This window comes from Pogonomyrmex barbatus, unplaced genomic scaffold (assembly GCF_055798465.1).
Source record: "Pogonomyrmex barbatus isolate J1 unplaced genomic scaffold, ASM5579846v1 scaffold7, whole genome shotgun sequence".
NCBI classification, from domain to species: Eukaryota; Metazoa; Arthropoda; class Insecta; order Hymenoptera; family Formicidae; genus Pogonomyrmex; species Pogonomyrmex barbatus.
The window spans coordinates 1,832,667-1,846,622 of NW_028297171.1; the positions used below are offsets into that span (position 1 = coordinate 1,832,667).

The window sequence follows — 13,956 nt, forward strand, 5'->3', positions numbered from 1 at the left end:
CAGCTGATGCCTAGGAATTTTCTAGTGAGCCACCTATCAAAAATTTTTTTATTTAATCGACCAATCGTCAATGTGTCCGATTGGACCTCACCCTAAAATATTTGCATCTGGGAGCGATGCACGTTCGGCTTACGTTCGGTGTTTGATTCACAATCGGTGGATAGTAGATTCAATCTTGGCCCTCGACCTATTTATGAAATATATTTACGAGACAATTAATTTTGTAATCATACCGTCTTCGATATAACTTAAAAAAAATTTGCGATACCTATTAATATATCAAAATATGTTATATATTAATTTAAAAGAAAGAAAAAGATAATTTGTATTTTTACACATTTACTACAAATTTTATTAATACAAATTTTATTTATACAACATTAATAATGTATTAAATTTTTATAAAATTGTAAAAATTGTAAAATTGATGTAAATATAATCTAGATATAATATAATCTTAATTTTGTTAATATTAATAATTTCTAAACAGATTGACCGGCTAATAATTAATCAGTTAATGGAAGCGTTTAGTACTTTGAGTAGTGATGAATCAAACACTATTATATTCAAGAGCACTGATGACAATAGCCTAACATCAATAAATATTGAAGAGGAAAATGAAGATGTATTATTGTTTCCTTTGACCTACGCTACTTAATGAATACCAAAAGACATCGTATTGAAAATTATTTATAAATTGTTGATTCTTGGACCTGGACTTGGAGATCAAGAATTCAAGGAATATTTACGATATTAACTCGATACTGCTTCAATTTTAATTGAAGAGTTAGAATTATCAGGATATATTCCATCACATTCTTTTGATGTAAGACCAATATCAGCAAAATTAAGTTTTTTACTCTTTTAATGGTATATTGCTAACACAGAACCATTACGAATTTTATCTGACAGATTTAATGTTTCAATCTCTTCTGTTCTTTGGATTCTTCGATGGATTGTAGCTTGGCTTTTAGCAAAACTAGATGTAATTATTAAATGGCTAGAAGAACATCAAGTTATGATTACATACGAAAAATTTAGCACAAAACGAGGAATTCATGTTTTAGGCGCGATAGATAGTACTCATATTAAAATTATAAAATCTTCTAACGAAGTAGTATGATATATAGTGGAATTATTAATAGAAAAATTTTTTTCTATCAATTTACAAGCCGTTATAGAGGCAGACATGCATTTTACTAATATATATTGAACCCAATTCTCTGCACGATGCACGCGTATTTAGAAGATCACTTTTATATTTATTTTATATGAAACAGCTACTGAAAATAAAAATATACTATTTCCTAATCAAACATTTTTGTTAGGTGATTCGGCATATCCGTGCTTATCATAGCTTGTTTCATCTTTTCGAAATAATGGAAATTTGACACCTCAACAAATAGAATTCAATTTTATGTATTCATCGACACGGATAATTATTGAAAAAGCATTTGGACGTTGAAAGGACGTTTTTGATGTGTAAAATTTTTTTACAGAATATTGTGATATGACTTTCATTACTAATACAGTGATTGCAGCTTGCATACTATATAATTATTGTATTGATAAGGATGATGTATATGATTTTTCCGAATATAATGATATTGATTATATAAATGTATATAACAATAAAGTTGATATTCCTAATTGTGAAATAGGAATAAATCACAGGATGCAATTATTTAATGAAATATATTCTATTGAATAATTTAAAGATATTATTACAAGTAAAATATGTTGAAAAATTATTAATATCTTTTTAATATCGGTTTTTTAATATCTTTATTTTTTATAGTTATATTTTATATTCAAATATATCGATAAGGAAACAATAATATAATTTCATATGTAAAAAGATATTTTTATTATAAGGCTATAATTGCATTTTTCTTTTTTCATTAAATTTAGACGTATATTATAAGTAATATTAAAATGTTATATGTAAGTTTTAAATATAAGTAATAGTAAAGTGCATATATATATATATATATAAACAAAATAAAATTTTATAATTAATAATAATATTTTAGCTTTTAATACATATACTAGGTAATTTAAAATAAAATAAATATCAACAAAACTTCACGTGATTTTACATAATTTCAACATAAAAATAAATCTATATCAATTTATCGACAAAATAAAAAAACTGCGATTTTAACTTTAAATGTTGTTTTTTTTTGCACATACTTTATACGTATACGCACGCACGTGCATACACCTATACACCTATACACATTGTCTATTTTCTTTTCCTTTTGTTTAAATTTTACTTAAATAACTTTGCAATAAAATAAATAAAATTCTTACATATAACAAAACATTCCTTATAATTAATAATACTTTGACATTATTTACTTCAAAATAAATTTTTAAAAAAAGAAAATTTCAAAAATTAATACTAAAATACATATAATAAAATAAATATAAAAATCTAAAATATATTGTATTAATTATTTGCACAAAATGTTAACTATATAAAAGCATCTAAATTAATCACAATCTGAAGCTTCAGTTTTAAGTAATTTTTTTAGAAGTTTATATTTTTCTTTTTCTATTGCCATTTTTTCTGCATGTCTATTTTCCTTTTCTTTTAATCTAGCTATGAAATATTCTTTTTGTTGATCAATTTCTTTTTCTTTTAAAGCAAGATGTTTTTTCTTTAACTTTATTATTTCTTTCTTTTGCTCTAAAATATCTGCATGTTTTTCATCATTTATCTTGTCTTGTTCATCTTTTGTTTTTAAATATGCTAATAATTGATTTTCTAATGCAACTTTCTTGCTTGCTAAATTAGATCCACTTCCATGTAATGGACGTTTTCTATTATTTTTTGTATTTAATGTAGACTTAGAATTAAAAATAGTTTGTAAATTTTCATTGCAACTTTCTCATAAAATATCGAAATTATCTGTTGAAATTAATGTTGAAGTAGAAGATTCTAAATTAAATTTTGATAAAATAGAAGGCTTTGGTGATAAAAGACTTTGCTGATAAAGCTGTCGATGAAGTAAAAGATTTTACCAATGAATTTGCCAACGAAGTAGAAGATTTTGATGACAAATGTATAAATTTCGATGACACAGTATATTTTGCAACATTTTTTTGTTGTCCTAAAATCTCATCCAGTTGATCAAACCATTCAAAGGTCATTAAGCTTCTCCCTAATTTAGAATTATTATCAATATACTCTATTTTTTTATCAAAGCGTTTATTTTCCAACGCACTTGATCCATAGACATCTGAAAAATAAAAAGAACATTATTATACATACATAATTTAATTATATAAATACAAAATATTATTATAAAATATTAATATTAATATTAATATTATTAGTATAAAATTCAGATTTATTTTATACCTGAATGCCAAAATCATGTTGTAAATCAATAAATCTACTTTCTCATATTTTACTTTTCTTCTTTGGATGATCCAATATATCTATTTTAATTTCATAAAGACTGAGAAGAGCTAATGTAGCGTTTCTATCCCAAATAGCAGCTGTAAAAAATATGATTTAATTTCATTAGTAAATTAAACAAAAGAAATAAAATTTCTGTTTATTAAAAATAATTTTAAAACTTATATTAAACGAAAAATTAAAAATTTCAATTTAAAAGATTGACATACGTTGTTTATTTTTTGTCATACTTATGTTGTTTATTCTGTCTGTGTAAATAAATTATTTCCATTATTTATAAATACATCTTTTCTAATAAAACATGAATACTGTGAAGCATTATCAAGTGATATTATTTCTTCAAAATAGTGACTGCACTTCATTTTTATTTATTTAAAATATTGTATCAGCAATAATCGAAGAAATAATCTTTTCTTCTTTCTTAGTCCGGCTTATTCTAACTCTTAAAGATAATTCGGTATCGTTATATTGTTGTTGCGCAGATTTTTTATAAAAAATGAAATAATAATAATAATACAAAAAATCCGTGCAAGGACAGTGTAAGTGTCGGTCCACAATAAGTATTTAATCTTTAAGCCGTAAGAAATTGACTAATCATAGTCGAGTATTCTTTTCATATTCGATTACAATTGGTCAATTTCTTACTTCTTAAAGCTTAAATCATCTATTGTGGACCGACACTAATGATATTGAATTGTCGTTAGAGAATAGACCTAATGCTTTAAACCGATGAGATACTATTGAAGACTAACGATCTTACGGGAATTAACAGGGCAGGAAAAATTCACTGTACGCTAATGCCCTCTTCGAAAAGTTGCGGTCAGAGGAAACAAAATAAGAAACATATCGATAAGATATTATTAGACTCACAGTGAATACATTTCACTTTTCTTATCCCAAAATGTTATTAGTGTTAAGGAATTCGTACGGCATAGCAAATAATGTAAAAATTAATAACGTAATAATAGTTTACAAGAAAATAAAAATAGATTTAAGTTAAAAAAAATAACTATATAAGTTATATATTATATTTATAAAAGTCAAAATTATATTAAATAAAAAAAAAAACATAAATCTTAGAAACAATACAATTTAAGAACTCCGTATAATTAATAAATTAAAAATTAACAAAGAGACAAACGGAAAAGTATAAGACGCTGGTCGAAATATTTTTTGTGATTAGAATTTTTACCAAAGCATTAGAATACATTCAGAAGTATGCGAAAAGTGTATTGGACTATCAGATGTGCCGACATTTAAACAGCGTCTCATATTAATACTCATTTGGGCTGTATCTATTTATTTAAACATCGTACATTTTTTTACATTATCGCCAATGCCTAGAACTCTTTAGAAAACGTTTTGACATGTTCAGGACTATGAAAAGTATATTTGTTAAATCAGAATTTCGAGATTTCATATTTTTCCATCTAAGAATGTGACGCTCGGCCGATTTTTCTTTATTTAAAAATCGTACATTATCGCCAATGCCTAGAACTCTTTAGAAAATCCTTTAATATGTTCAGAACTATACGAAAAGTATATTTGTTAAACCAAAACTCTGAGTTATTGGCGTTTCAGCTTAATTTGTTTATTGCACTGAACTTACTTTAACTTCAACTTATTTAAAAATTTTTTTTGTTTTTATATGAGAGGACTCTTATAGAACTATAAATTTTTCAAAATCTTACGTTTGCAAACGTCGGAACTTGTTTAGGACAAAATGAGCCGCAGCGTGAACCTAGCGTCCACTTTGTCCAAACCGATTTTTTTGCTTTAATGCAAAAATTATTTGTTTAACCTATCAGGAACTGTAGAACTATTAAAAAGAAAGCCAGAATTCTCAATAATTTGTACGATTTTTTCCGCAAAATGAGACGCCAGCTTTACATATACTTTTTTTTTTCTCATTGTCGGTAAGACTAAAATATTTACTATAATAGTATTGTATATTACTATGAATTACTTAGTTATTAAAATATAATTAATTTATTTGTTAAAACTATTGTTTGAAAAAGTATTTGTTGATATTTGTTCTAAAAAGAAAAATAAAAAACTATATTAAAAACTATAATTTTAATTAATATCTAAATATTATTAAAAGTACTAGAAATAATTTGTTTTAATATAAGGGACATCTTTTAAATTAACTAAATAATTAATTAAATAATATTAATTAAATAATAGTAATAATTATAATAATTAAATAAACTAAATAATAAAGTAATTAAATTAACTAAATACCCAGGTAGCAAGATGTCGTCAATATAATGTCTATTTTAAATCATTATTATCATCAAATTTACGTCATAAAAGATGTCAAAAAGGAATACATAATGACGTCTATAAGTGACAGACCGGTGATGTGATACTTATGACGACAAAATAACGGTTATGTTCCGATATTGATTGCTAATATTAAAAATCTATAATATACGTGACACCTTTTACGAAAAATAAATAAAAAGAAATGAAAAAATGAAAAAAAGTGAAAGTGCTAAAAATATCTTTTATCTTCTATCGCCGTATGTTTCTAAAACGGTCCACTCATCTTTACTTGGGATCCTGCTCGATGTTGCTTAACTTGCATATGGGATGAAATCTGCTACTAAATGATGATATAAGTGAATATGGGATCTTGACATAAAATATGATAGATCTGGTTAATGAATGTTACTATGTTGTATAAATAGCTTCAATTTTAAAATCTCGATTGCATATGTAATTTTTGTAGATAATTTAATTATATATATAGAGTCGTGAATTTATATTATTTTTAATAAGAATCATTGTTTTTATAAAAATTGTTTATAAATTGTTGTATATATTTTATTTATTTGTTTATTTAATTATTTGTTAATAATTGTTAAATATGAGAAATATTTTTCTTATTTATATATTATAATTAATTAAGAAAGATAGTAATAATAATGTTATTTCATTCATTAAAAATTACTTAAAAATAATGAAGATATATTTATGACGATAATATTTCATGACAAATGTTATGTTTATTTTACATCATTATTTGTATACTGACGTAGAATGACGAAAAATGACCTTAAATCATCATCATAATGGCGTCATCTTGCTATTTGGGTAATTACTTTAAATTAAATAATTAATTAAAAATAAACATTCAGCGGATTTTTATATTTACATATTTGTACAAAATATATATTATAATAATTTTACAGAAACATGTAAAAGTTTTGAAAATAGATTGATAATAATGTCGCACGTCGTCAATTCGGCAACTTAAGGTCCAACATCATATTACTAGTTTTGCTATAAGCTCGAGAGAGAAAACAGAACAGATCATATATCCTTTTCTATCACTCGAAGCTAATGCCTGACTCGGCTAGCGGGCCATCTGTTTACGCAGCGTTACGCTGTGCAGAGTACACGAACATGGGCCATGCGTGTGTGTGTCAGCATACACTGAACCGTGAGTCTATATCCGTGTACGTTGCATAGTACACGTTGTCAATTTCGACTACCCTTGGACGATAGAAAAGAATAGGACTACTATTCTATTCTCTCACACTCGAAGCGCTGCGCGAGGAGAATAGAAATACTATCGTACTTTCTCGCGCTTGACGTGTGCGAGAAGAGAATAGAGATACTATCGTACTCTCTCGCCCTCAATGCACTGTACGATGTTTGGCGTTTCCTACGTTTTCGGTTACCGCTCGCTATTGTTGACATATAGCGTATCCATTGAAAAAAAAAACGGTAACAAACAGTATTAATAATATGAATGAATTGCAGAATTGATAATACGAAACGAAAATCTTTATATATGATTATATATTTTATATTTTATATTTTATAATATTTATTACAATAAGGTAGTATATAACTTTATGTATAAAAATTATATATAAACAATATAATAAATAAGAATATATATAAAATTATTTTCTTAATACGATTGTAATATATATTTCGTTATTTTCTTAAAAATTCGAAATAAATTAAAAGTTTAATTTACTATGTTTTAGTTAATAATAATTACAATGTCGACGAGATTGTTGCACAACATGTAAAATAATCAATTTGATGTATTACGTTTTTTTTTATTTAGTATAAGCGAAAATATACATTGGACTTTGAATACTTGAATGAGAAGCTCTTAAGTTGTTAAAAATTATCATTATTTTATAAAAATTAAACTATCCTGAGAAAAAATAGCAGGATTTTTATTTAAAAATATATAAAAACTTAAATCTATTGGTACATTGATTCTGTTAAAGATGTATTATATTTATTTTTCTAATTCTTACATTCACAATAAAAACATTATGAAAAACTTATAGATTTATCTAATCGCATTTCAAAATAATACAAGAAATTTAGCAAGGTTTACAATCTGAATCAAAAATTACTTAAATAAATAAGTAGCGTGCTCTAATCGAAATGTAATTAAGAAATAACGAAAATCTTAATTCTTTTTATATAACTATTCATTTTTTAAACTTTTTATGCAGAAATTAGTTGTTCTGTAGAGAAAAACTTTATTTAATTTGTACTACCACTCTTTTGTTTGTACTCTTAACCCGAGGATAGTCATCTTATTTTTTGCGTAAACGGTCACTTGGGATGTTTTTTACACCCCAATTAAAAGTCATTGTTATTCATTACCTATTGTAATTATTGATTGTTCTATAACTTATTAATATCTAAAGATATTATGAATATAGATTTAATCAATGAATATAGGTTTAATCAATGAATATAGGTATGAATATAGGTTTAATCAACATTTTTTGAACAAAATAAAGAAAAACCAAGATAATAAACAAATGGAAAAAGAACATTAAGTAACTGTGATGTGATTTCATTTTTTTTTTGACGATGCGATGTAGAAAATATCCCAGGTGACTATTCTCAGATTAATAAAAATTTAAGTTAGCAGAATAACTAATTTTTGCATCACGATGAAAGTATATAAATCTTTTGAATCTTAAAGTACTTATATAAAAAAAGTCGTAATTTTTATCATTTTTTCTTAATTACATTTTGATTGAAACACATTTTTATTTTATATTTAAGTAATTTTAAATTCAAATTTCTAAATCACCGCAAAATTTTTTGTATTATTTTTAAATGCAATCTAGGATAATCTCATAATTTTTTCACAAATAAAAATAGTCCTTAAATTTCCATACTGTAAATACATATTTATGTATTACTAAAGGTTCGTTAAATTTTCTTAATTAATTTACGCTCAATTACTTAAAAGAAAACAACAATAAGAAAAAGGAGAAAGGAAGAAAAGAAGAAAAGAAGAATTTTTGAAAAAGAATTTAATGTTTAGAATTTACATGTTTTAGAAAATCTGTTTTGTAACAAATTGTCTAATTTAATTTCTCAAGCCATATTCCATATGTAACTATCGATAATGATTGATGTCATTAGCAACGAAAAGCATTGTGGCAGTTTTACGCTCTTACGGACAACCGTAAGCTGATTAGCTATTGTGACACTTCAAGCTGTTAAAGATATATAATAACACTATTAAGAAGAAATAATACGAAGAAAAATTAATTAAAAAATTTTTATTTAACATATAAGATATTATATAATTTATTAATAGATAGAAAATAGACTTTGAATATATTTTCATTAAATATTATTACTTCATTCATTAAATATTAATCTTTAGGAAGACTTTATTATTAATTCTTTAACTTTTTATTTTAATACTTAATATTTTTGTAATATTTTTAATACTTAATACTTAATATTTTTTGTGTTATAAAATTACAAAATTAACGATTTCAGAAATATTTTGTCACATTAAAGAGGTGTTAATTAAATCAATGATTCAACATCCTAAAAAATCAACAATTATATTATGCTTTTGTTTTAATAATCAAGATTTTTGTCCCAATTATACAATAATATATTGATATATATATATATATATATATATATATATATATAGATATATATATATATATATATATATATATATACAAGGTGTTTTAAAGTTAAAGGTGTTTAAAGTTATATGGTTTTATTTCGATTATCTCGCGAATCGGTGATTTTATTGAAAAATGTTTCGAAAACGAAAGTTGCATGGTTGAAGGAGGATACATAATGGAAATGTGGACTTGACTTTGAGTGACCTTGTCAAAATCAGGTCAAGGTCATTAATGTTTTTTTAAGTGGAAACCTTAATTTTTTTATTACATATTCTTGTAGCTTATCTCGAGAGCTTTCCAAAACACTATAACTTTAAAACGGTCTCGCTTTCCCGCGCGGAGAGCGGTCAGTCGGTTGCCAGGAGGGAAGCGACAGAAAGTTGTTATTAAATTGTTAGACGATAATTATAACAAATAACGATGCTTTATTTAACCAATAGGGGTGCGATGGAATGCACCGAATCTTCGCGTCAATTGTTCGTGGCCGTGGACAGGCGAGACGGCGATCGGCGCGCGGATAGCGCGTGGATATAAAATAAGATATCGCTCGGGCGGTCGTCGCGATATTGATCGCGGCGCGCGATTCGGTGGCGCGGAGGCGGCGGTGTCGCACGTGTTCGTCGCGGGCCTTTAAATCGGCGTTGATTTAAACGTGCACGCGTGTCGCGGGTGTTGTCGCGAGGGTGGATATTTCGCGAGGTCGTCGTATCATTGAAATCGGAGAACGGGTGTGCCCGTTCCCTGCCGAGAGAGCTCGGCTGACGGGGGTGTGCCCCTCGTCTGTCTGCGTGAATGCCGAGTGAACTCGGGAGGGCCCCGGCTGCGTGCGGAGAAGAAAGTGGCGGTGCCGAGTGTACTCGGCCGACCAGGGTGTACCCTGGTGCTCGAAGAGGTGGTATCGGGGAGAACCCCGATACTCGGCGGTGAAATCTCGGGCACGGCGGAATCGGGTCGAGCGAACTCGACGCGCTGGGGAGACCCCAGCAACTCGCGGTTTGTCGTGCGAGATACGGAGACGGCTTTCGGCCAGGCCAAGCGAATTTGGCGCGTTGGGGAGAGCCCCAACAAATCTCAGGCTTGCTACCAGTTTCGGATGCTCGCTTCCTTGAGACGGACTCTCGGAAGACGAACTAGGAACAGGAGTAAACGAGGAGTCAGTTCCTGTGGAGAGCGATGCCTTTTTATATCCGAGATCGACCTCGGCATTTTCGATCGGATCGGTCGGATTGGTCGATCTCGGGGTTAACATCCCTCTCCCCAGGAGCGGAAAAAAGAACCGGGTATAATTGGTTTTTTGGGGATAGGAGCGGGGGATGATTAAAGGTAGGGAAGGAATTCGGTGGGAAGGTAACGGCGCGGTGCGGGGATGGTATCGCGCTTGTGGACGCGGTCGTGGCGCGGTGCGAGACGCTCGCTCGGTTGCGTGGCGCGGCGTCGGTGCGGCGCGGGACGCGTTCACGCTCGGTGGTACGGTGCGTGGTGTGGGAAAATACCACGAAAACATACATGTTTTCGTGGTATTCTCCGACGCTTCGGAGTTCGCGTATGGATATATATAAAAAAGGAGGCATTACTGCCTCTTTGCGGCCACTGCCGCACTCCGCCTGGTGTTCGGCGGTCTCCGACGGATGGTCGGTCGGGGGAAATTCGGAGGAGGAATGGAGCGGAGGGATACGCTCCGTTACAACTTAATAAAGTTACTTTTTGTTAAGTATTTGTTAAGTTATAAGGCAAAACCGATCACTGATTCGGCCAACTAATAAGTAATAATTAATTAATATTATTTTCATTAAGCTTTAGAAAATAATTTAATGTTTTAACTTATTACTTTTCCAGCAAAAAATTAATTGTTTATATATAAATGAGAACATATATATATATATATATATATATATATATATACATATATATATACATATATATATATATATATATATATATATATATACATATATATATATATACATATAATTGTATATAAAATATATTTATACGTATATTTTTCCTATTATATAATTTCACTTTTCTACAAAAAAATAATAATAGGATAAAAAAATAATTAAATAGTCATAAAATTATTAATAACATTAGTGTAATTGTGGCAAAATAAAGTAGACAGAATATAGCAACAAAGTGACAAAGTAATATATTATAATATATTGACAGAGTGTATAAAAGGAGTACAAGTGCAGCAAGGAGAAAGTAATAGAATCTTTTTTTTTATAAATGTCACATATTTTTGACATCAAAATAACAATTTATTACCTTTATAATCATTATATAATTTTATTTAATATATGTCAGTGTATACATTTTTATATAATTGTTAACTAAATAAACAAATTTAAATATTAAAGAAATTATAAAATATTTTCTAATTTAACTCATATGATAATTTCTGTTTTATCTTTCATATCTATTTTATCACAGTTATATCTTTATTAATTTATCTACGGAACAGTCAAACCGTCGATAATATCAACGTTCTTCAATTAAAATTTACCTACGGTTGTCGGTCTTTAATAGTATCTCGTCGATGTTTAAACAAATCTTAAATGAACAATTAATTTCAACACAGAGAGAAAGACAAAATTCTTTTTCATTATTCAGTGCTACAAACATAAAAGTTTTCGTCAAACGTAAAAATTGGCAACCATGATGCAGACACAGTCCGACTCTGCTTTGTAGTTGTGTCAAAATGTGTTTGTGTTGTGTCGTAACAGACACGTATAGCGACGGATGAAGTCACTAGAAAATTCCTAGGCATCGGCTGATGTGAATGGTCTGATTGAAAATATGCGCATCTAGGACGCTCCCAAAAATTGTCTGATTTCATTATCTCAAAATAAAAATAAATGTAAATAATATGGTGTATGAACTGAGCATTCTATTATTTTAATTACTGCACAATTGCATATGATAATAAAAAAAAGCTGAATTTAACAAATACTTATTAATTACATGAGTACGTAATCACGAAGAGTGAAAAAATTGGTTTTTTCATAATAGTATTTAAAGATAAAATATTTAAATTTATAATTTAAGATGTTTTGAGAGAATTGGTTCTCTCCTTATTTTCCAGAAAAAATTAACAAAAGATTTGTACAAAAATATTTATTTTTGTAATATTACAATAATTAATCTCATAAAATAATCTCATAAAATTTCAATAACAATTGTATCGATATCTTGAAATTTTGTCACATATTTCGTAAATGTATAAAAATATTTCTAATATCTTGTATCAGAGAAGTTAAAAAAAATTATAAAAGATGAAAATTATTTAAATAAAAAAAGTATAAAAAATTATATTTGTTAAAATGAATAATTTTGATAATGATCTAGACGTTATGCAAATTGTTTTAAAAATATGTCAAAAATATTATAAAAATATTTTAAATATTTTGAAATAATCGTATTTAAAATATTATACATATTGCGTATATGCTCTACAAAAAATTTTCCTTCATAAAAAACAATTTGATTAAATTATTTATAATTATTAAAAAGTTCAATTTCTCATTATTAAGTGTTACATATTCCGTTAAAAGAAAACATTCTATTGATTACACGGTTAAAACAATAAAAAAAACACAATTCGTAAGCATTTGTAATGTAGAGAGATATTCATAAGTTTTAATAGTAATAGTTGTAGTCCTGAAAAGGGCTGATTAAAAGTTTAAAATTTATAAAAGATGTTCGAAGTGCAATCCTCTTATTTGTATGCAGGCATTGACTCTGTGAATAAAGCTATCTTGCGTAAGCTGGAGCATTTCCGATGTAATACTTTCTATTGCATAGTAGAGTTTTTCTAATGTTTTTCTAATTCTTTTAATGTATTTACAGAATCTTGATAAATAAAAATTTTTAAATAATCCCGTAAAAAAAGTCGTTTTAGATCAAGAGAACTTGCTGGTCATGCAACAGGTCCACCTCTACCAATTCAATTTGGAAAGTGTTTATTCAAATGATGTCTAACACGTCTACTATTATAAGGAGGTGATTCGTCACGTTGAAATAATATAGTTCGACGTATATTTAATGACAAATCTTCCAAAATAAAAAATAATTAAAAAATTAATTAAACGAAAAAAAAATTAACGAATAATTAAAATTAACGAAAAATTTAACGAATTATAAATAATTCGTTAAATTCAGTATTTTTTTATTGTCATATGCAATTGCGCAGTAATTAAAATAATAAAATTCTCAGTTCATACATCATATTATTTACATTTATTTTTATTTCTAGATAATGCTACGAAATCAGACAATTTTTTTATTGAATCGTTACGTAAAAGATGAAAATAATACTTATTTTGTTAACTTTTGTTAACTTTTTTATCATATTTTAAACAATATAGTATGCGAAATCGTCAAGATTAGGTACCAGGCTGCGCCGGTCTGAGAAACGTGCGCCGATCCTGACCGCTATGTATGTATATACGCGTGCATATTCGTCACTTTTAATCTGATCCACTATAAAAACTACTCATCGTAATTTTGCTAAAGGAAAAAGTTTCTTTTAGCATAAAGAATCACGTACTCCAAATGCGAGAGTTTTGGGACACCCTAAGTATATATATGCAGGATATGGAA

The 13,956-nt window shown here is 27.6% G+C and overlaps 2 pseudogenes across 1 annotated transcript; one reads left to right on the plus strand and one right to left on the minus strand.

The window, feature by feature from the left end:
- Positions 1-517: 517 nt before the first annotated feature.
- On the plus strand, positions 518-1,711 carry LOC112552392 (uncharacterized; annotated as a pseudogene).
- A 199-nt stretch (positions 1,712-1,910) lies between these two features.
- On the minus strand, positions 1,911-4,170 carry LOC148934878 (uncharacterized; annotated as a pseudogene). Its single transcript, XR_016140849.1, has 4 exons — positions 3,637-4,170; positions 3,368-3,507; positions 3,028-3,245; positions 1,911-2,944 (listed from the first exon to the last, which is right to left on the minus strand). The product of XR_016140849.1 is annotated as an uncharacterized LOC148934878 (transcript).
- Positions 4,171-13,956: the final 9,786 nt, after the last annotated feature.